Raw genomic sequence first — 23,086 nt, forward strand, 5'->3', positions numbered from 1 at the left:
CTTTACTGTTAATCACAGGAAACACCATTTTTCAGGTTCCCTTGACAACCAAATTCTGGGTATTTTCATCAGCAAGAGGTATTAGCAGAAGACTGGAGGATGGGAGGGCTGAGAAAGCAAGGTATTTCTCCCAGTGCCTTTGGGGGTATTTCCAATAGAAGCTGTTTCTCCTTTAGCTCTACCCACTCCCCAGGGGGCATCCCTTCCCTCCGTGGCCTCGGCATTCTGCTCGGCAGCCTCCCTAATGGTACTTGTTCCAGCCTGAGTATACTGATTTCTGGAAATACCACTTCCTGGGGGTATTGGCTTCCTGCTGCTGCCTATATTTGTGATGCCTCATCTTCCCTTGATTGGCTTTTCATGTCTTTCTGTGTAACTAATTCCAGTGTTAAATTTTCTCTACTTGAAGTACAGAGTGGTTTCTTTTTGTGTCTAGACCCTGACTGATACATTGCACATGGTGATAGGAACCTTCTTCTGCCCACAGTGATTCCATTAGAATGGGAAAGCTAATGCAGTAGACGTCTATCTGCAAAGCTCTGAATAAAAACAAAAATGCATGAATAATGCACCGAAATGTTCTCTCATAACAAAGCACTGCTTTGGTCTCCAATATCTCCTGCTATTGGCAAATAACTATTTGTTATTCTGAGGACTTATCGTTAGGGCTAAACTGTTTCACATGACAGTCAGACACTTCTACAGGAGCCTGTAAGAATTCTGTATTTTTCCAGGTGAGGAAAATAGCCCTGAACTGAGGTTTCCCTTCCCCCTGTGCTTTCTAACATATAGTTCAGTCCTACTCACCAGACTGCCTGCCCATTGCCCTGGTGTAAAGGGATTTGCCTGGTAGGCAGGACAAAGTGCCCTGACCTGGTTTTCACTCTCTCCTTCTGAATGACAAAAATTGGAGATTTTTATTAAGTAGTTAGAGAATAAAACTGGGTAATTTTTGTAAGAATTCAGACAGTAGCTAATAAAATGGGCCATTAAAATAATTCATGTCTGAAATTCAGCATTAATATGAAGCAACATGTCAGGTGGCTAAGGCTGCCTTTTCAGAGCTCTGGTCCTAACTGCACAGTTGCTTGAATAATATTCAGAGAATCCACCTGAAGCCAAGGGAACTAAAGACTGGCTTAAGGGTAGCTTAAATTATTATTGAAGATAGCGAAATTCTACCTGAAACAGATAAACTGGACATTCAGGTATTTAATGGCTTAGAAACAAGTTCTTGCTTGATGACCAGCACTCCTGCAGGCACATAGCTTTTTATCCACACCAAGTCTGGCAAACAGGGGGCAACAATACTCCTTACTTTCTCTCTGAGGGGTAGCAGGTAGATTCTAGTTTTATTCTTATAGTCCATTTTGTATTGTGGCACCTGCCTTTTCACTGGGCTAAGTTCCCTGAAAACTGGGCATGTATTTTAGTCACTTCTGGCTGAATCCAGTGGCAGCTAAGAGCAGGATCAGCAAAGGGACCTTGGAAAATGTGTTCAGTGTGGCTAAGTTGTATTATGGGTTTCCAAGGTGGTGCAATGCAGGAGATGCAAGAGATGCGGGTTTGATCCCTGGGCTGGGAAGATCCCCTAGAGGAGGAAGTGGCGACCCACTCCAGGATTCTTGCCTGGAGAATTCCATGGATAGAGGAGCCTGGTGGGCTACAGTCCATGGGGTCACAGAGTCAGACAGGACTGAGCATGCATGCCTCACATCTCTCACATCAAGTCATGTCATGTGGTGCATCTATACTCAAGAGGTGCCTCTATTTCCACTCCCCATTCCCTGGGGTTCGTGGAACCCTGTGTAATCAAGACCCACACTTAACTGAGGTTCTGATCAACCGCTTAATGTGACCGTCTTTCACCTGCCTGTGTCCTTTACTAGCAAAAGAACTATCCATTTTATAAAGGAATAGGATTAGGATTTTTAGGAAGGCTCTAAAATAATGCAACAATAAATTTTTCAATACCCAGTAGTCAGATCTGTTTCACTACATTGCAAATATCAGATTACTTTTTTAATTATTTCAAACTCACGCTGGGAATTATACAAGAACCATACATTAGAGGAGAAAATAGGCTTACCTTTTCGATTGTCAGACTCCAGGCACCCACATGGCTCTTCGTGGTGGAGATTTTAGCAGCTTGCTTAATACTAAGTTATTTCCAATCAGAGTTGAAAGATTAAAAAAGATGAACTCTCTGTGGGTCCACTCAATTTTTTAAAAACTCATGTTTAAAATTACTAATTTTCTTGGGCATTCAACATTGAATAATAAAGCTGAGCTCATTCACTTAACGTTTTTAAATAGCTCTAGATTAGTTCTCTGTGACACAGGAAACCAGTAACTGTCCCAGGATTTCATCCCTGATTGTGTGACTTTGGTCAGGATATTGCTCTCAGTGTCTATATTTTTTCTGGAAAACACAGATGCTAATGGTGTTTACCTTGAATAATTATTATGAGGATTAAATCAGATCCTTTGTTTGTCATTCCACATCTCCTACGTAACAGGCATGGAGCCTGTCTTGTCTAGCTTATGGTTTGGAAGAGGAAATAGAAATTAGTCAAATGATTACATGAAAGAGTATAACTCCTTGGAAGGAAAGTTCTGACCAACCTAGACAGCATATTGAAGAGCAGAGACATTACTTTGCCAACAAAGGTCCATCTAGCCAAGGCTATGGTTTTTCCAGTGGTCATGTGTGGATGTGAGAGTTGGACTGTGAAGAAAGCTGAGCACCAAAGAATTGATGCTTTTGAACTGTGGTGTTGGAGAAGACTCTTGAGAGTCCCTAGGACTGCAAGGAGATCCAACCAGTTCATTCTAAAGGAGATCAGCCCTGGGTGTTCTTTGGAAGGAATGATGTTAAAGCTGAAACTCCAGTCCTTTGGCCACCTCATGCAAAGAGTTGACTCATTGGAAAAGACTCTGATGCTGGGAGGGATTGGGGGCAGGAGGAGAAGGGGACGACAGAGGATGAGATGGCTGGATGGCATCACCGATTCGACGGACGTGAGTTTGAGTGAACTCTGGGAGTTGGTGATGGACAGGGAGGCCTGGTGTGCTGCGATTCATGGGGTCACAAAGAGTTGGACACTATTGAGTGACTAAACTGAACTGAACAGCTAAGAGGATAGCTGATGCTATAAGAATACATGACAGGGGAACTGCTTAATCTGGGGAGAGGTGGGGGATTCGAGAAGATTTTCTGAAAAAATGCAAATGAGTGAAGATATGGAGATTATTGAGTTAACTAGGTGGAGTGTGTTTGTGTCTATGTGTCTGTATGTGTGTGTAGGGGATTGATGTTTCAAGCCTGTGCTCAGGTTCCCACTGGGAACCCACCCTCCCTGAGAAAACTATTGTTTTCTTTCTAGATTTGTTTATTTTTATTTTTCACCAAAACAAGTTTTATTTTTATCTGGAAATTTGGGGTATCACTTTGGCTGTAAGTGTTTATGTGGGTCCTCTTGTAAGGGGTCTGTACTTTGTAGAGTGTGAGGCTGATGCACATGAAGTCCATATATCCTGGACACATATGATGGACAGTATTTGTCATTCATTCAGAAAACATTTTCCAGCCAACTACTCCTGCCAAGCTCTACTCCATATGCTGAGGATATGGAGATGAAGGACGCACAGCCCTTGTCTTCAAGGACTTCAACCCTAGAGTTTAGTGATGAAAAGAGATTCCAAAATATGTATTTATAATATGCCATATCAGAGCTATTTGTGTTTGGCAATATATTCAGTAGCACAAAAAGATCCTGGCTGCCTCTGCCTGAGAGAGTCAGTGAAGACTCCCCAGGACATGTATTCCAGAACAGGTTGTACAAAGATACCACATCTGTATATCCAGAACCTAGAAAGTGACTGGTGCTTTGCATCTAAACAATAAATGTCTGTTTAATTTACAAATGACACAGTACGGAGCTCTATAAGTTATTCTAAATGGTTCATGTATATCATGTGAGAGTCAACTTCTGTGTACGAAGCCAGAAGTGTAAACAAAAGTAAATTGGTGATTTTCTTAATACAAGGTAAAGAATACTAGTCTTGGTTCTCTGGTCTTAGTGGTGGAAAGCAATGGAAGTATTGTAAACAAAGATAATGACATAAAAGCTTTTCATTATAGAAAAATCACTGCGGCAGCAGTTTAGTAGATAGATAAGTGGGAGAAAAGGTTGCAAGCAGAGAGACTAGTCAAGAAGTGATGATAGCTGTCCAGAACAGGGATGATGAGGTTCTAAGTGAAAGACAAAGAGGATGAATTTGAGAAACAAAGAAAAATCCAGCAAGAGCATGGGCGTTAAAGGAGAACAAAGAGATGGAGATAACAAGGAAATGTTTCTGGCTACATGACTGCTGACAAACCTTAACTGAGATGAGGGTACAGAAATGCAAAAACAGTTGAGACAATACACAAAGAACAGTTCAGGGCCTGTTATCGATGAGGAGCACGATACACACACAGGAGAGACTATAAACTTACATACTTATTAACTCCCTCACTCACTTATGGAAGAGAAGGCATCAAACAGAACCTTGGAGCCCTCTGTCTCTCAATCCAGCCTCTCTCTACTCTTCTTCATCTCAGACCTCCTGGTCCCTCCTTCTGAGTCACTGAAGACCTTGTGAACTGGCTTACACCCTCTCTTCAGCCAAATTCTTGCTATTGCCCAGCCATTGTCCTCAGACAAATTAGCTACTATGTGCTGACCTTTTCCAGACAGGAAAACCAGGATGACATCTTGCCCTGCTGGCCATCCATCTGGGGACATAGAGGAGACGGAGATGCCCCTGATGTGATTTGGCAAGGCGGGGACTGAAGTATCATGTCTGCTCAGTGGCTCACTCCTGTCTGCTCTTTGTGACCCCATGGACTGTAGCTTGCCAGGCCCCCCTGTCCATGGACTTCTCCAGGTAAGAATTCTGGAGTGGATTGCAACTTCCTTACTCCAGGGAATCTTCCTGACCCAGGGATCGAACCCTCACCTCCTGTGTCCCCTGCGCTGACAGGTGGCTTCTTTACCACTGAGCCACCTCAGAAGACTCAAAATATCATAGAGAGAAGCAAAGAATGTTTCATACAGCAGATTTCCTTTGAAAAGAACTACTCATTTCCTCACATGCAAAAGATTCTAATTTTGTGTGTTGACCTCATTCTTTTTTTTTCCCCCAATGGGTATCCACTCACAGTCGCTAAGTTGCTAAGAATTAAAACTGTCAACATGATTTCTTCTAAACAACTCTCTGGGAAAGCACTTAAAGCCTCCATTTATAATCCATATGTAACTTAAGGACAAGAATAGAGGAATTATTTTTGAAAGAAAATGATCAATGAATCATTTATCAGTTTTCCTGTCCCTGGTATAACATATTGTAATTAGTATGATGTCTTTGTTGGCAAGTGATTATCAGACAAAATGCAGTATAGAAACAAAGGAAGATTCTGTAAAGAACTGTATTGTTTTCCAGAGCTAATGGTGATGCTATCGCTGGAATTTTATGTGATCACATTGTTAAGTTTTAATTTGATCTCCTTACTAGCAACAACGTTATTAGCTCCTACCTTGAGTTCTTAGTGCCCAAACTAGATAACAAAATCATGGCATGGTGAGCATTTTGAAATAACTATTCATCTTATTTAGATGAAAAAAAAAAAGAGATAATAAAAAGAGATCCAAAGCTCTGCTGGCCTTTAACAGGGCATGGTGTTAATAAATTAAACTTGGCAGAATAAAGAGATATTTTATAAACTATCTTTCTAAACTACTTTTATGTTTTCCTTCTTTGGTAAAGAATGTAACAACACTGTCCAGAGTTTCAAAATTACCTCCAAGACACTTTGTCTGAGACTGTTTGCTCTACTTCCCCCAAAGTTTATTTTCATTCCAATAATTAATTAATTATTGAATTCCTACCAGTTATGATACTTACTGGGGAATCAAAGTTAAATGGGACCCAGCCTCTGCTCTCAAGGTACTTATACTGGAGTCTGTACTTTGGCCACCTCATGTTAAGAGTTGACTCATTGGAAAAGATTCTGATGCTGGGAGGGACTGGGGGCAGGAGGAGAAGGGGACAACAGAGGATGAGATGGCTGGATGGCATCACCAACTTGATGGACATGAGTCTGAGTGAACTCCGGGAGTTGATGATGAACAGGGAGGCCTGGCATGCTGCAATTCATGGGGTGGCAAAGAGTCGGACACGACTGAGCGACTGAACTGAATTGAACTGACGGGAAAAAGAAAGTTCAGTTGCTCAGTCGTGTCTGACTCTTTGCAACTCCATGGCCTGCAGCACACCAGGCTTCCCTGTCCATCACCAACTCCCAGAGCCTACTCAAACTCTTGTCCATTGCCTTGGTGATGCCATCCAACCATCTCATCCTCTGTCGTCTCCTTCTCCTCTCACCTTCAATCTTTCCCAGCATCAGGGTGTTTTCCAAACAGTCAGTTCTTCGCATTAGTTGGCCAAAGTATTGGAGTTTCAGCTTCAGCATCAGTCCTTCCAATGAATATTCAGGACTGGTTTCCTTTAGGATGGACTGGTTGGATCTCCTTGCAGTCCAAGGGACTCTCAAGAGTCTTCTCCAACACCACAGTTCAAAAGCATCAATTCTTCAGCACTCAGCTTTCTTTATAGTCCAATGCTCACATCCATATATGACTACTGGAAAAACCATAGCCTTGACTAGACAGATCTTTGTTGGTAAAGTAATGTCTCTGCTTTTCAATATGCTGTCTGGGTTGGTCATAGCTTTTCTTCCAAGGAGCAAGCGTCTTTTAATTTCATGGCTGCAATCACCATCTGCAGTGATTTTGCAGCCCCCCAAAATAAAGACTGTCACTGTTTCCGTTGTTTCCCCATCTGTTTGCCATGAAGTGATGGGACCAGATGCCGTGATCTTAGTTTTCTGAATGTTGAGCTTTAAGCCAGCTTTTTCATTCTCCTCTTTCACTTTCATCAAGAGGCTCTTTAGTTCTTCACTTTCTGCCATAGGGTGGTGTCATCTCTGTATCTGAGGTTATTGACATTTCTCCCAGCAATCTTGATTCCAGCTTGTGCTTCATCCAGCCCAGCGTTTCTCATGATGTACTCTGCATATAAGTTAAACAAGCAGGGTGACAATATACAGCCTTGACATACTCTTTTCCTGATTTGGAACCAGTTTGTTTTTCCATGTCCAGTTCTAACTGTCACTTGTTGACCTGCATACAGATTTCTCAAGAGGCAGGTCAGGTGATCTGGAGTCTAAGGGAAATATAGCCCTTAAATAAATGGTTTCATTACAGTGGAATAAGTGTGCTGATGTCATAGGTCATGGGTTGGTGCCTTGATGGCGAAGAGGTGGGACTTACTCTTATAGAATACACCAACCACTCACCTGCAGAAATCTCTTAAGACTTGTCCTGATTCACACAAAGCCCATTACAGTCAGCATAAGAAAGAACATGGAGTGGAAGGTGCCCTCATGATGCCCCTTCACCCTGCATTTTATCCAGAAGGGCCTCCTGGATTCCTTTAAGACATGACTCTAAACATGGGTTGGTGCATGTGTGATAAGTCACTTCAGTTGTGTCCAACTCTTTGTGACTCCATGGATTGTAGCCCGCCAGGCTCCTCTGTCCATGGGATTCTCCAGGCAAGGACACTGGAGTGGGTTGCCATTTCCTTCTCCAGGGGATCTTCCTGACCCAGGGACCAAACCCATATCTATCTCCTCCATTGACAGGCAGGTTGTTTACCACTAGCACCACCTGGAAAGCAGGGGGTAACTTTCAGTGGCTGCAGAAGTCGTTATATCGTCATGTGATTTTAGTTGTGATTCTTAGAAATGAATATATTTTTCTAAGAAATATAGAGAATGTAAAAGTACTGACATACAAATGAAGCTATTTAACAGCTATTTTTTAAACACATCTAGAACTGATTTTGTTTTTAAATAGAAAGCTAGTAGTCTCAACAGTCAGTATTACAAACATGAGATCCCATGATTTCCATTTGCAAGATGATTTATGGATAGACAGAAAAGAAGAAAAACATAACACACCTACCCAATTCTTAAAATTTTCACTCTCCTCTTAGGACAAAAAACATACTTGTCCCTTAATATCCTTGACCTTTGGAACCTTCAAAATTACGGAAGATGCGTAATCCCTCTTGTTGCATCTAGTTTTTCAGAAGACCTGAGTTATCAAATTGTACCCTATAATAAATTGTCTTTAACGATGTCCTGATATTGTCTTCTCAGGAAGGGAAACCTCAATAACATTAGGTAAATAGGTTGATGGAATTGTTAGATGGATGCACATGTGGGCAGATGAATGGGTGAATGGATGGGTAGATGGATGGATGGGTGGATGAATGGTGAATAGATGGCTGGACAGAAAGACAGATAGATGAATATGCCCCTTTGTACCCTTTTTTTTTCTTTGATTATCTTTGAATTAGCTATGATTGCACATAATTTGCCTGAACAGTTACATATACTACCACTGATCTTTGTACTGATGTGTGCAACCATTTAATAGAAGTGTGAAAGTGGATTTGGGTGTCAGAGAAAATATAACACCATTTCTCATCTATCTACAGCTTCTCTGAGAAGGTAGTGATACAGATAGTCAGTTTCCACCAGGCAGTGTTCTTCTAACAGACTCAGGGTTCTCCCAGAAGCTACATTTGACAATTTAGTTGCTTAGAAAACTATAGGACAAGAAATGCAGCCTGCCAGAAGGGCAGCATCAGACTCTCCTCTCAGGGGACAACTTGCAGAATCCATACAGCTATCCAGAAGGTATCCTCTTGGCATCCAGGTGACAATGAAGTATACGAAAATAAGCTTCATGCCAGGCAGATGTGAGAGGTACCTTGGTCTAAAAGCCTCAAGCTTCACAGGAGCCTCTGTCTCCTATAACAACGTCATAGGTGTGGCTTCCAGGACCCCCATAGGGTCATGCCAATTAGAAGGGGTCCCCACACTCACACACTCAAGCAAACCTAAAGCTGTGGCTTCCCACAAGGTGTTTATTGTTCTCTCAGCTGAGATGCATTTTATCAACCGGATGACATTTTTATCAGAAGCGACGTTGGCCTAGTAACATAGCTGATATTCTACCTTATTAGGCTACAGGGGCAGAGAACTGGAAAGTTAGCTGAAGTTCAAATTCTCGTGCAGTAAATATATCACCACGGCATACTTAAAATGGTCAAAAACTACCCAGGATAGGTTAAATGAGACAGAAATCATTCTAAGTACTTATAATCCCAAAGGGTTTAGTCTGTAAGAATCTTCAGGTCCACACGCTGATCTGTAACTCTCAAGGCCCAGTATCTATCAGTAAACATGTGAGTGAAGTGAAAGTTGCTCAGTCATGCCCGACTCTTTGTGACCCCATGGACGATACAGTCCATGGAATTCTCCAGGTCAGAATACTGGAGTAGGTAGCCTTTCCCTTCTCCAGGGGATCTTTGCAAAACAGGAATCAAACTCAGGTCTCCCACACTGCAGGAGGATTCTTTACAGCTGAGCCACAAGGATATGGCTGTCTAGGTTGTATGAGTATTAAGTCACTTTAGACCTGATTTTTACATTGAGTGCAGTTAGGTATACAAAAGTGAAGTTGTATAATTAAGACCTTTGGCTTTTATTGTATTTTCTTTCTATTTATTTCTTATATAGAAATATATATATTTGTAGTCCACCTTCCTCCAAAAATAATGGTCCCCTTGGCTTAGGGCAAAGAAGCTGTCCTGTAGCTATTTACTATGGAAAAATAGTTCTCAGTCCTAGTGATAATTTACATCACTTGGAGAAATTTTTATATGGGATGGGTGACTGAAGCTTACCCCAGGGACTCTGAATTAAATGATTTGTGTAGTCTCCTTATCCCTATTTTTAAGTGCTCCCCAGGTAATTTTAATAGACAACTGAAGCTAAGAACCACTGCATTTAAAAATGTAAAATTTATCTTTTTAATTTATATAAACACATGAAATGTGGGCTTTGTTTATTAATATGAGGCCTGGAGGACTTCTGGAAAACTCTTCAAGGACTTCCTGCTTTAGCTTTTTGTTTCCCCTTTGCCTCCCCAAAAAGAATTAATTATTCCCTCCTTAATAATTATGCATGCCTCTTTTATTTTATTTATCATGTGAAGTTATATTTTAATGCCTATCTCTCCAGTTAAATAGTCAGTCTCTGAAATAGAGACCATCTACAGTCTATGTGAGATAGTCTCAGCTTTTAACATAGCTCCTGGTACATACTAGTTGCTCAATAAGAGCTTTAGGAATTGAAGTGTGTGTGTGTGTGTGTGTGTGTGTGTGTGTGTGTGTTCAGTTGTGTCCAACTATTTGTGATCCCCTGGACTATAGCCCACCAGGCTCCTCTGACTATGGAATTTTCCAATCAAGAATACTGGAAAGGGTTGCTCTTTCCTTCTCCAGGAATTTTCCTAATCCAGGGATTGAACCTGCATCTCCTGTGCCTCTTGTACTGGCAGGTGGATTCTTTACCACTATGCCACCTGGGGAGCTCCTAGGAAGTGAGGGTGGGTGTAAATCTGGAAAAAAAAAGATATAAAGTGTTGTTTTATTATGAATTGAAAAAATTCTTCTTGGACAACACTGATTTCAATTTCCAAGGAGTTCAATATAGACAAATCTGCACTTGTATTGTCGTTGATAATTATAAGATACATGGCAGTTATCAAGCCTTTTATTTAAATAGTTTAGCCTAGCATCTCATTTTAAAAAACAAAGAACATATAGTGACATAGGGATTGCTAACAAGTGAATGACTAATTCCATTAAGCCACACAAAACCAAAATAACATCAGCCCAGGACGTCCCCACTGTGTTTCATGTCAGAACATTTGTTATAACTGATGCTTTCAATGAATTGTACACTCGGCCAGCCACAATCTGGATCTCCACACACCAAGATGTTTGGGATGCTATTAGTCAGTCTCTTTAGAACTGAATTCAATTTTGATTGAACATGTTTATACTCGTAAGCTTATAATTATCTCTGAGTTCATTTTAAGAGATGGTTAAAAAGGTTTCTGTTTCTTCCTTCTTGCTAACCACTGCTGTGTTCTCAGAGAGATTTACTAGTCTAAAAGATTTCTGGGGACATTAATAAAAGAAAGAATAAAGAAAGAAAATCCATAGTTTAGTCTGAGTCTGGAGGCATAAAGCAAAGAGATAGTAGGCAGTTTTCTACTGATTAGTTTTCCCATTTGATGTGTGTAGGAGGCCTGCCAAAGACACTCCTACCCAGAACTTTCAGGGCATCGGGAAAAGCTCTAATATAGCAGCAGAAAGTCTGGGTATTTCAATTTGACTAATCAGTCAAGTCATCTTCTCTTCATTTATTCAATAAATTTAAGTTGTTTACTTATCATTTGCAGGGTCCTGGTCATGGCAGTGGTGAGTTTCCTTCCCTTTCTAATGGAAACCTATAGATACACACAAACCAGATACACACACACACACACACACACACACACACACACACACACACCCTACTTGACTTCACACTTTCCATATAAAGCTGGGGAAGTTGCTGATAAAACTACTCCCCTGTTCTGAGAATGGTCCCAAAGGTCAGTAGACTATTCAGTAGCCCATCAGGCCCCTCTGTCCTTGGGATTCTTTAGGCAAGAATACTGGAGTGGGTTGCCAAGCCCTTCTCTAAGGTCTCCAAGGGATCTTTCTGACACAGGGATCAAACCTGTGTCTCTTAGGTCTCCTGCATCGGCAGGAGGGTTCTTCACTATTAGGGCCACCTGGGAAGCCCATATGAAGAAGTGGACTTGGCACTGAGTATAGATTCTGGAGAAGGCAGTTTTCCCTCTAACAATTGTGGGCATCATTTCTGGTGGGAGGGCAATGGGGAAACTGTATGCATTTCTCTCCAGATTTGCAATGGGCAAAAGGATTCTATTTTTCAAAAAGGTACCCTGATACTATAAGAAGTAGAGAAAATATTCCTGGCTTTCAGCTTTAAAGGATCAGCTCAGACTGCCATTTTGAAGCAAATTTAAAAATTGACTACTTTGGAGCTTCCCTGGTGGCTCAGATGATAAAAGCATCTACCTGCAGTGCAGGAGACCTGAGTTCAATCCCTGGGTTGGAAAGATCCCTTGGAGAAGGAAATGGCAACCCACTCCAGTACTCTTGCCTGGAAAATTCCATGGACTGAGGAGCCTGGTAGGCTGCAGTCCATGGCGTAGCAAAGAGTCGGACACGACTGAGCAACTTCACTTTCACTTTCAAACAAGCAAATGGATCTCTGAACAGCTGTTGACAACTTAAACTATTAGTAAGTAAAGGGCTTTTGTATTTTTATTGTCTCTTTACTAATGAAGAAACTTAGACTTAAAGAGATTGAGTGATGCATGCATATTCACACTAACCAGTGTTAGAGTTGGAATTGGGAACCTGGGATCTCTCTGTGCTTTTTCTAACATAATGCAACTCTGCTCTCTGTGCTCTCACCCTCTCTCTTTGCTCTGTCTGGCATACCTCTTGTCCAACAGGCCCAGACTGCAGTCATCCAGGCTCAGTTTAGGAACACATAACCAGTTCAGTTCAGTTCAGTTCAGTCACTCAGTCGTGTCCGACTCTTTGCAACCCCATGAATCACAGCACACCAGGCCTCCCTGTCCATCACCAACTCCCGGAGTTCACTCAGACTCGCATCCATCGAGTCAGTGATGCCATCCAGCCATCTCATCCTCTGTCGTCCTCTTCTCCTCCTGCCCCCAATCCCTCCCAGCATCAGAGTCTTTTCCAATGAGTCAACTCTTCGCATGAGGTGGCCAAAGGACTGGAGCTTCAGCTTTAGCATCATTCCTTCCAAAGAAATCCCAGGGCTGATCTCCTTCAGAATGGACTGGTTGGATCTCCTTGCAGTCAAAGGGACTCTCAAGAGTCTTCTCCAACACCACAGTTCGAACGCATCAATTCTTCAGCACTCAGCCTTCTTCACAGTCCAACTCTCACATCCATACATGACCACAGGAAAAACCATAGCCTTGACTAGACGGACCTTAGTCAGCAAAGTAATATCTCTGTTTCTGAATATGCTATCTAGGTTGGTCATAACTTTTCTTCCAAGGAGTAAGCGTCTTTTAATTTTATGGCTGCAGTCACCATCTGCAGTGATTTTGGAGCCCCCCAAAATAAAGTCTGACACTGTTTCCACTGTTTCCCCATCTATTTCCCATGAAGTGATGGGACTGGATGCCATATAACCAGAGGCCTTCACAAAACGGATGGGAGACTCTTCATGTGAAAGTGAAAGAAAGTGAAGTTGCTTAGTTGTGTCTGACTCTTTGCAACTCCATGGAATGTAGCCTACCAGGCTCCTCTGTGCATGGGATTTTCCAGGCAAGAGTACTGGAGTGGGTTGTCTTTTCCTTCTCCAGGGGATCATCCTAACCCAGGGATCGAACCTGGGTCTCTGGCATTCCAAGCAGACACTTCACCATCTGAACCACCAGGGAAACCCTAAGGGTGCCAGTCAAACTCCCCAAGGGCAGGGATCCCATGTACCCCTGCACATCTGCCCACCCCATGGTATGTATCCAGGGCTTTCAGAAGGATAGAGTGTCCCTGGGGACCAAAGGAATGACTGGACTCAAGCTGCCAAGTAGAACTGTTTTGCAAAATGTTGCTTACAGATTCAGAATTTAAACTGATGATGAGGCCTTGGAAAAGAAATATAAATTCTAATCCTATTTCAATCTTTCTGTATCTAGAAACTTTTTGTATCAACTCCACTGTGTTCAGTGATGGAAAAAAGTAAAATACCTTTTCAAACCTCCACTAATCCTTCTGATCCCTACTATACCCTTGATTCAGGAGTGCTTTTATAGACAAGCACTGAGCTTCACTGTTCATTCCTATCTTAAATACTTCACAAAATAAAAAATAAATGGGCAACCTCTGGAAGACCAAAAGAAGGATTGTTTTTTAATAAGTATTTAAGTGGGGAGTAATTAGGGCATATGTTTCTATAATACTAATATCTACTATATACTTCTTTCTATATCTATAAAAAAATAAATTTCTGACAAAAATATGTGAAATCTAAGTAAATCTGTTTCTCACTGCACTTTTGTATTCTTCATGAAAGGCAAAAATACTTTATGGAACTGAATATTAAAATATTTATTTTTCAAAAATAATCCATCTTTATTAGTATACTTGCTTTTTTCCCCATGATTTTAGGTTCATTGCATCACTTTTTTCTTACATATATTTTTACAATTGCTTATTGCCATACATTTGATTTAAAAATACCTTTAATACTTCTCATTTATTTTTCCTCATCTATTTGCATTAAAATAAATCATCTTTTATCATTCTTTTGTACATAAGATAATTGACTTGTTTATGTAAGATTTCTTTCTTCTTTTTTAGGTTTTAAAGTATGAACTTATTGTAAAAGAACAATTGTAGAGTAAACATCTCACAGTGAAAAAGAGCTCAGTGCTATGTCTACATATGAATATCCAAGAAATTATGATAAAATAGGTTATTTCCTTATTGTATTACTTTTTTTTAGCTTAGTGTGTTTGTGTGATAGAAATAGTGTTGCTTAAAAAAAAAACTTCCATTCTATCATATTTTATTATTTTTGGTAGTGCATGTCAATGAAATTATGATCATTTATGCAGTTTTTCAGGACACAGAATTTGATAGCCTATGTGCTGTGTTCTGTTCTCTACATCTGGAAAAATGATTTTGTGGGAAGAGAGAACTAGGTAGGAATTAAAAATCCATTTTTGATCAAAAGTTAATTTAAAGGTATACTAATCTGAAAATGGGATCACCTTCACTGCTCTCGAATGAAGAGTCTTATTTCAACCTACTCTTATTATTGGGTCCAACATTCTCTGAGGACCTACTCTGACTACATACATTCTTTGGGGAGCTAGGGATATAAGTATCCAAGATATATAGGGATATAAGGGTTTCTGCTTATTTTTCTGTGTCCCCTTCCCCACCAGAAATTCCTGGAACTGAGTATACATTTCATCCAGCATATAAATCTATCTTATCCAGTATATAATCTCACCCAGAATATAAATCTCTTCCACTTCTGTGGTATTTCACTGTGCTGAGACTGTGCTGTGCTGTGTCTTGAAGAAGTCTACTTGATATGTTTTAAATCATGTCAGGGCTATTCTCAAATAAATGCATCAAAGCAACATTCTTTTTGCCAGCTTTCAATTTGTGAATATGTATTAGCTTTAATAATCAGATTAGAGCACTACTTTAGAAGCCATTTATCTAATGTATTTTTCCCAATTCCATTTCACTAAAAAATTGCCTGACAATGGTCATCTACAAAATGGCAAAATATTGAGGCCATCTTCAGGTTTGTTTGTTGTTGTTTTTTCTTTTTTTTTTTTTCAGGAAAACAACACACATTAAAGTTCACTAATTTCGGTTATCTTTTCTTATTTTCTAATATTCACTGATTTATAACTGAATAATTAATAAAAATTAAATGTGTAATGGAGTTTGAGGGAAATGTATAATTATTTTTTGTAAATAAAGGAATTAGGACATTGGGTCTTGGTTAAAAGAGTTAATTATGGGGTAAAAGAATTTCAATCACTAGCTCAAGAAGCAACAGAAATTTATTTTTCAGTGTTAAAAGAGTAGATTAAAGAAGAGGCAAATAAACTTTTTTTTTTTTAAGAATTTACACTCAGAACTTCTATCACATGCTAGCATGAAGCTCAAATACTGTTTTATTTAATCCTCACAGCAATTCAGTGAGGTAGGGCTAATTACTCCATTTGCAAGAACAACTGGCTGAGAAAAATTCGTTGTCTTTCTTCCCAACCTTAGAAGTCGGTAGCCAAATCAGGATTAAAGCTTAGATCTCCTAAGAAAAATCATTTGGAGTCCGTGGCTTAGAGACCAATGGGAGAAGCCAGTTTGCAATGGAATAGGAAGAAATGGTCTGGGACTCATCAAAAAAAAAAAGGGGGGGCTGGGCGGGGGAGAAGAATCAAATCAACAAAATTAGAAATGAAAGTGGAGAAATCATAATAGATAACACAGAAATACAAAGGATCATAAGAGACTACTATCAGCAACTATGCCAATAAAATGGACAACATGGAAGAAATGGTCAAATTCTTAGAAAAGTATAACCTTCCAAAACTGAACCAGGAAGAAATAGAAAATCTTAACAGAGCCATCACAAGCACAGAAATTAAAACTGTAATCAGAAATCTTCCAGCAAACAAAAACCGAGGACTAGACAGCTTCACAGCTGAATTCTATGAAAAATTTAGAGAAGAGCTAACACCTATCCTACTCAAACTTCCAGAAAATTGCAGAGGAAGGTAAACTTCCAAACACATTCTATGAGGCCACCATCAACCTAATACCAAAACAAGGCAAAGATGCCACAAAAAAATAAAACTACAGGCCAATATCACTGATGAAGATAGATGCAAAAATCCTTAACAAAATTCTAGAAAACAGAATCCAACAACATATTAAAAAGATCATACATCATGACCAAGAGGGCTTTATCCCAGGGGTGCAAGGATTCTTCAACATTTGCAAATCAATGTGATATACCACATTAAAAAAGTGAAAGATAAAAACCATATGATTATCTCAATAGATGCAGAGAAAGCCTTTGACAAAATTCAACATCCATTTATGATAAAAACCCTTCAGAAAGCAGGCATAGAAGGAGCATACCTCAATATAATAAAAGCCATGTATGATAAACCCACAGCAAACATTATCCTCAATGGTGAAAAATTGAAATCATTTCCCCTAAAGTCAAGAACAAGATAAGGGTGCCCACTCTCACCTCTACTATTCAACATAGTTTTGGAAGTTTTAACCACAGCAATCAGAGAAGAAAAAGAAATAAAAGGAATCCAGATTGGAAAAGAAGAAGTAAAACTCTCACTGTTTGCAGATGACATGATCCTCTACATAGAAAGCCCTAAAGACTCCACCAGAAAGTTACTAGAGCTAATCAATGAATATAGTAAAGTTGCAGGATATAAAACTAACACAAAGAAATCCCTTGCATTCCTATACATTAGCAATGAGAAAACAGAAAGAGAAATTAAGGAAACAATTCCATTCACCATTGCAACAAAAAGAATAAAATACTTAGGAATAAATCTACCTAAAGAAACAAAAGACCTATATACAGAAATCTGTAAAACACTGATGAAAGAAATCAAAGAGGACACAAATAGATGGAGAAATATACCATGTTCATGGATTGGAGGAATCAATATATTGAAAATAAGTGTACTACCCTAAGCAATCTATAGATTCAGTGCAATCCCAATCGAGCTATCAATGGTATTTTTCAGAGAACTAGAACAAATAATTTCACAATTTGTATGGAAATACAAAAAAAAAAAAAAAAAAAAAAACCCACCTCGAATAGCCAAAGCAATCTTGAGAAAGAAGAATGGAACTGGAGGAATCAACCTGCCTGACTTCAGTCTTTACTACAAAGCTACAGTCATCAAGACAATGTGGTACTGGCACAAAGACAGAAAAATAGATCAGTGGAACAAAATAGAAAGCCCAGAGATAAAACCATGCACCTATGGACACCTTATCTTTGACAAAGGAGGCAAGAATATACAATGGAGAAAAGATAATCTCTTTAACAAGTGGTGCTGGGAAAACTGGTCAACCACTTGTAAAAAAATGAAACTTGAACACTTTCTAACACCATACACAAAATTAAACTCAAAATGGATTGAAGATCTAAATGTAAGACCCGAAACTATAAAACTCCTAGAGGAAAACATAGGCAAAACACTCTCCGACATAAATCACAGCAGGATCCTCTATGACCCATCTCCCGAGTAATGGAAATAAAAGCAAAAATAAACAAATGGGACCTAATTAAACTTAAAAGCTTCTGCACAACAAAGGAAACTATAAGCAAGGTGAAAAGACAGCCTTCAGAATGGGAGAAAATAATAGCAAATGAAGCAACTGACAAACAACTAATCTCAAAAATATACAAGCAACTCTTGCAGCTCAATTCCAGAAAAATAAATGACCCAATCAAAAAATGGGCCAAAGAACTAAATAGACATTTCTCCAAAGAAAACATACAGATGGCTAACAAACACATGAAAAAATGCTCAACATCACTCATTATCAGAGAAATGCAAATCAAAACCACAATGAGGTACCATCTCAGCCATCTCCCAGAATGGCTGCTATCAGAACGTCTACAGACAATAAATGCAGGAGAGGATGAGAAGAAAAAGAAACCCTCTTACATTGTTGGTGGGAATGCAAACTAGTACAGCCACTATGGAGAACAGTGTGGAGATTCCTTAAAAAAAAACTGGAAATAGAACTGCCACATGACCCAGCAATCCGACTGCTGGGCATACACACTGAGGCAACCAGAATTGAAAGAGACACATGTACCCCAATGTTCATTGCAGCACTGTTTATAATAGCTAGGACATGGAAGCAACCTAGATGTCCATCAGCAGATGAATGGATAAGAAAGCTGTGGTACATATACACAATGAAATATTACTCAGCCATTAAAAAGAATGCATTTGAATCAGTTCTAATGAAGTGGATGCAACTGTAGCCTATTATACAGAGTGAAGTAAGCCAGAAAGAAAAACATCAATACAGTGTATTAACACATATATGGAATTTAGAAAAATGGTAACAATGACCATATATATGAGACACCAAAAGAGACACAGATATAAAGAACAGACTTTTGGACTCTGTGGAAGAAGGCAAGGGTGGGATGATTTGAGGGAATAGCATTGAAACATGTTTATTACCATATGTGAAATAGATCAACAGTCCAGGTTCGATGCATGAGACAGGGTGCACAGGGCTGGTGCACTGGGATGACCCAGAGGGATGGGATGGGGAGGGAGGTGGGAGGGGGATTCAGGATGGGGAACACATGTACACCCATGGCTGATTCATGTCAGTGTATGGGAAAAACCACTACAATATTGTAATTAACCTCCAATTAAAATAAATAATTTTTTAAAGATGGGCTGGGAATAAGGGGATTACCACAGGCAGTAGTGAAAATGACCAACTGAGGGAGGCAGGAGAGTACAGTTGTATACAGAGGAGAAAACATCAGGAATGGAGAGATTTTGAAGGAATAGGAGGAAGTCTAACTAGAGGTTGGCAGGGGCAGTATCCAAACACCAGGTCCCAAATGCAGTGGGAGATAGCTCTCTCAATCCAAATGAATGAAAACAGATACCAAATGAAGAAAGTTCAGTAGTGGGAAGATAGGGAGAAAGAAATATTCAGAGACTTAACCATCTCTAATTGCTTTTAAAAGAGGTGAAGACATCATCTGAGGACATTAATAAGGTAGGTCGAAAGAGTAAAAAAACATTTTCAAATGTACATTTGACTGCTGAAGAAAAATACAGCATAGTTCAAATGGGTCAAAATTTAGAAAATAAAGTACTACGTTGATATGGGAGTTGTCATAAGGCTGTGTTGAAGTGACAACTATATTGACTGGCCTTGGAAATGGGTTTGTTCAGCCATTTGCATTAATGAGCATTTAAATGTAACAAGTATAATTTCAAGTGACTTAATATGAATTAATAAAAGTCAATGCTCTTGAGTTAAAAAAAGAAAGAATGAGAGAAAAGGATTGCAAAAAAAATGAATGGCAGCCCTGACTACTGACAGCTTGGTTAAGAATTGCGCATAGCAAGCACGTATAGAAACAAGCTTAAGTATGAAAGTTTGGTGCTGGCAGTTCAGTTAAGTTCAGTTGTTCAGTCCAGTTCAGTTGTTCAGTCATGTCCGACTCTTTGCAACCCCATGAATTGCAGCACGCCAGGCTTCCCTGTCCATGCTGGCAGTGCACCCAAATTATGACTGGGGACCACTTCAGTGGCAGGGCAATTCTAGACTTGAGAGTGGGGAGAGAAAGAGATGCACAGGTGCACTATTTCTCCGTGTGCGTCATACATGTGTGAGTCCACGTGGGAGGTGATGCATGAGCAGAGAGGAGGATGGGAATCAGCAGGAGAAGCCACCCAAAGCTACACTTGAGGCCACCCAAATCATTTTGTTTGTAAGTTGTTAGTATAATAAGTCCAAGTATAATAACAGATTTGTGATTTTTTTAACTGTAAGGCAAGCAAAGGAAATGTGCTTTTTAAAGAATCTTAAATTTGATATCCAGTTAGGAATGGATTTCCTAAAAACAGCTTCCAAAGCACAAGCTGTAAAGGAAAAGTTTGATGCATTTGATTACTCGTATTCATTATACTACTTAATTAATATTCTGATTTTATTTGTAAAAGCTTCATCAATTTAGCTGATTAATTTTAAGTTTAAATGTTTCCAAAGAAAAAAAAATATAAAGATAAGCCACGGTGGTGAGGGGAGATACTTGTAATTCATACAGACAGGAGGAACATAAAGTATTAGTTAAAAATCATTAAGAAAAAGAACCCACTGGAAAATATAAACAATAACCTGAACAGTTTCACAGAAGTGGAAACATGGATAGCTGATAAACATGTGAAAATATTCTACACCTCATTAGTAATCAGGGCAATGCAAACTCAAACCCAAAATAAATATGATTATACACTCACCAAATTGGCAACATTTTAGTCTAAAAATATACAGTATTATTGAGGATGTACAAAGAGCAGCAGGAACGATTATATGCTATTGATAGGCATAGAAATTGGTCCCAGACTCTAGAAAACAATTTGGAATTACCTTGTAGTTGAACATTTGCTTACCTTTCTACCTAACAATTCTACTCCCTACATATTTCCCTAGAGAAACACTAGTACAGGTGTGTGAATATTCATTGTAGTAATGTTTGCAAAAGAAAAAAGAAAAGTGGAAACATTTCAGATATCCACTGACAAAAGAATGGATAAATAAACTGTTATGTATTCATAATTGAGTTTTACTATAATAGTAAAAATGAATGAATTATACCCACAAGCATAGCAGAGATGAGTCTCACAAACAAAACGTTGAATGAAAAAGACAAGTCACAAAAAATGCATGCAAAATGATGTCATGCATTATATATATAATATGCAAAGTTGAAAAACTCACAAAACAATAATATTCTGTTTGTGGACACATACTGCTGCTGCTGCTAAGTCACTTCAGTCGTGTGCGACCCCATAGACGGCAGCCTTCCAGGCTCCGCCCCTTGGATTCTCCAGGCAAGAACACTGGAGTGGGTTGCCATTTCCTTCTCCAATGTATGAAAGTAAAAGGGAAAGTGAAGTCGCTCAGTCGTGTCCGACTCTTGGAGACCCCATGGACTGCAGCCTTCCAGGCTCCTCCGTCCATGGGATTTTCCAGGCAAGAGTACTGGAGTGGGGTGCCATTGTAGGTTAAAACTATACTAAAAATAATGGAGTAATAAATCCAAAAACCAAAATAATGGTTACTCCTGCTCAGACTGGAATACTAGAGTCTGAATTCTTAATGCTGAGTTTTTTTAAGCTTGGCAGTTTATTATTCTGTGTACTGATGAATACATTACCTCTAGTCTTTCATCTATATGAATTATTTCATAGTAGTGGATGTAGATTGGGGACAAAGTTAAGTCAGAAATGAAAATTCAAATATATAGGAAACATTTGGTACTAGTCTATAAGCATACATGTTTGGATTAATGTGTAAATTTTTGTGACTTTCACCATGAACAATATAAAGAATTGACTGGTTCAAGCAAAGTCACAGTTCTTTGAAAGAGTGGTTGACCATTTGAATGATCAGGACAGATCAACTCAGTGTTTCATTTTTAATAGGTAAGAAGTACTTTATTATAATGAATATTATCAATTTAACTTCTGTACATAACACAAGATTACTAAAAATATATAGTATATTTTTTCCAGAATATGTTACATGAAACCTCAGAGGTCAAAGTTTCTATAATCAGATATGTTCCTCAGTGATCAATGCAAAGAAATAGAGGAAAACAATAAAATGGGAAAGACTAGAGATCTCTTCAAGAAAATTAGACATACCAAGGGAACATTTCATGGCAAATGGGCACAATAAAGGACAGAAACGATATGGATAGAAATTCGTGACATTGTACAGAAGGCAGTGATCAAGCATCCCCAAGAAAAAGAAATTCAAAAAGACAAAATGGTTGTCTGATGAGGCCTTACAAATAGCTGAGAAAAGAAGAGAAACTAAAGGCGAAGGAAAACAGGAAAGATATACCCACCTGACCGAATAGCAAGGAGACATAAGAAAGCCTTCCTCAGTGATCAATGCAAAGAAATAGAGGAAAACAACAGAATGGCAAAGATAGAGATCTCTTCAAGAAAATTAGAGATATCAAGGAAATATTTCATGCAAATATAAGCACAATAAAGGACAGAAATGGTATGGACTTAACAGAAGCAGAAGATATTAAGAAGAGGTTGCAAAAATAAACGGAAGAACTATACAAAAAAGATCTTCATGACCCAGGTAACCACGATGGTGTAATCACTCACCTAGAGCCAGATATCCTGGAATGGGAAGTCAAGTGGGCCTTTGGAAAGGTCAGCTTTCATTCCAATCCCAAAGAAAAGCAATGACAAAGAATGCTAAAACTACCGCACAATTGCACTCATCTCACACACTAGCAAAATAATGCTCAAAATTCTCCAAACCAGGCTTCAACACTAGATGATCCATGAACTTTCAGATGTCTAAGCTGGATTTAGAAAAGGCAGAGGAACCAGAGATCAGATTGCCAGCATTCTTTGGAGCATTGAAAAAGCAAGAAATTCCCAGAAAAACATCTACTTCTGCTTTATTGACTACACCAAATCCTTTAACTGTGGTGATCACAATAAACTGGAAAATTCTGAAAGACATGGGAATACCAGACCATCTGCCTCTTCAGAATTCTGTATGCATATCAGGAAGCAACGGTTAGAACTGGAGATGAAATAACAGACTGGTTCCAAATTGGGAAAGGAATACATCAACACTATATATTGTCACCCTGCTTATTTAACTTATATGCAGAGTACATCATGAG

General features: G+C 39.2%; 1 protein-coding gene across 4 annotated transcripts in view; it reads left to right on the forward strand.

Moving 5' to 3' along the window:
• The window catches only part of ST6GALNAC3 (ST6 N-acetylgalactosaminide alpha-2,6-sialyltransferase 3), a 639,342-nt gene that overhangs the window by 581,274 nt on the left and 34,982 nt on the right, over positions 1 to 23,086 (forward strand). The window contains exons 6-7 of one of the 4 annotated variants that reach the window (XM_069594964.1): positions 11,430 to 11,448; positions 12,800 to 15,241. The exons of the other annotated variants lie outside the window; for them this stretch is intronic. The gene's annotated coding sequence lies outside the window, so the exon portion shown is untranslated. Of the gene's footprint in view, positions 1 to 11,429; positions 11,449 to 12,799; positions 15,242 to 23,086 lie in introns of those variants that run through there. 4 annotated transcript variants of the gene reach the window in all.

This window comes from Ovis canadensis, chromosome 1, assembly GCF_042477335.2.
Source record: "Ovis canadensis isolate MfBH-ARS-UI-01 breed Bighorn chromosome 1, ARS-UI_OviCan_v2, whole genome shotgun sequence".
Taxonomy (NCBI): domain Eukaryota; kingdom Metazoa; phylum Chordata; class Mammalia; order Artiodactyla; family Bovidae; genus Ovis; species Ovis canadensis.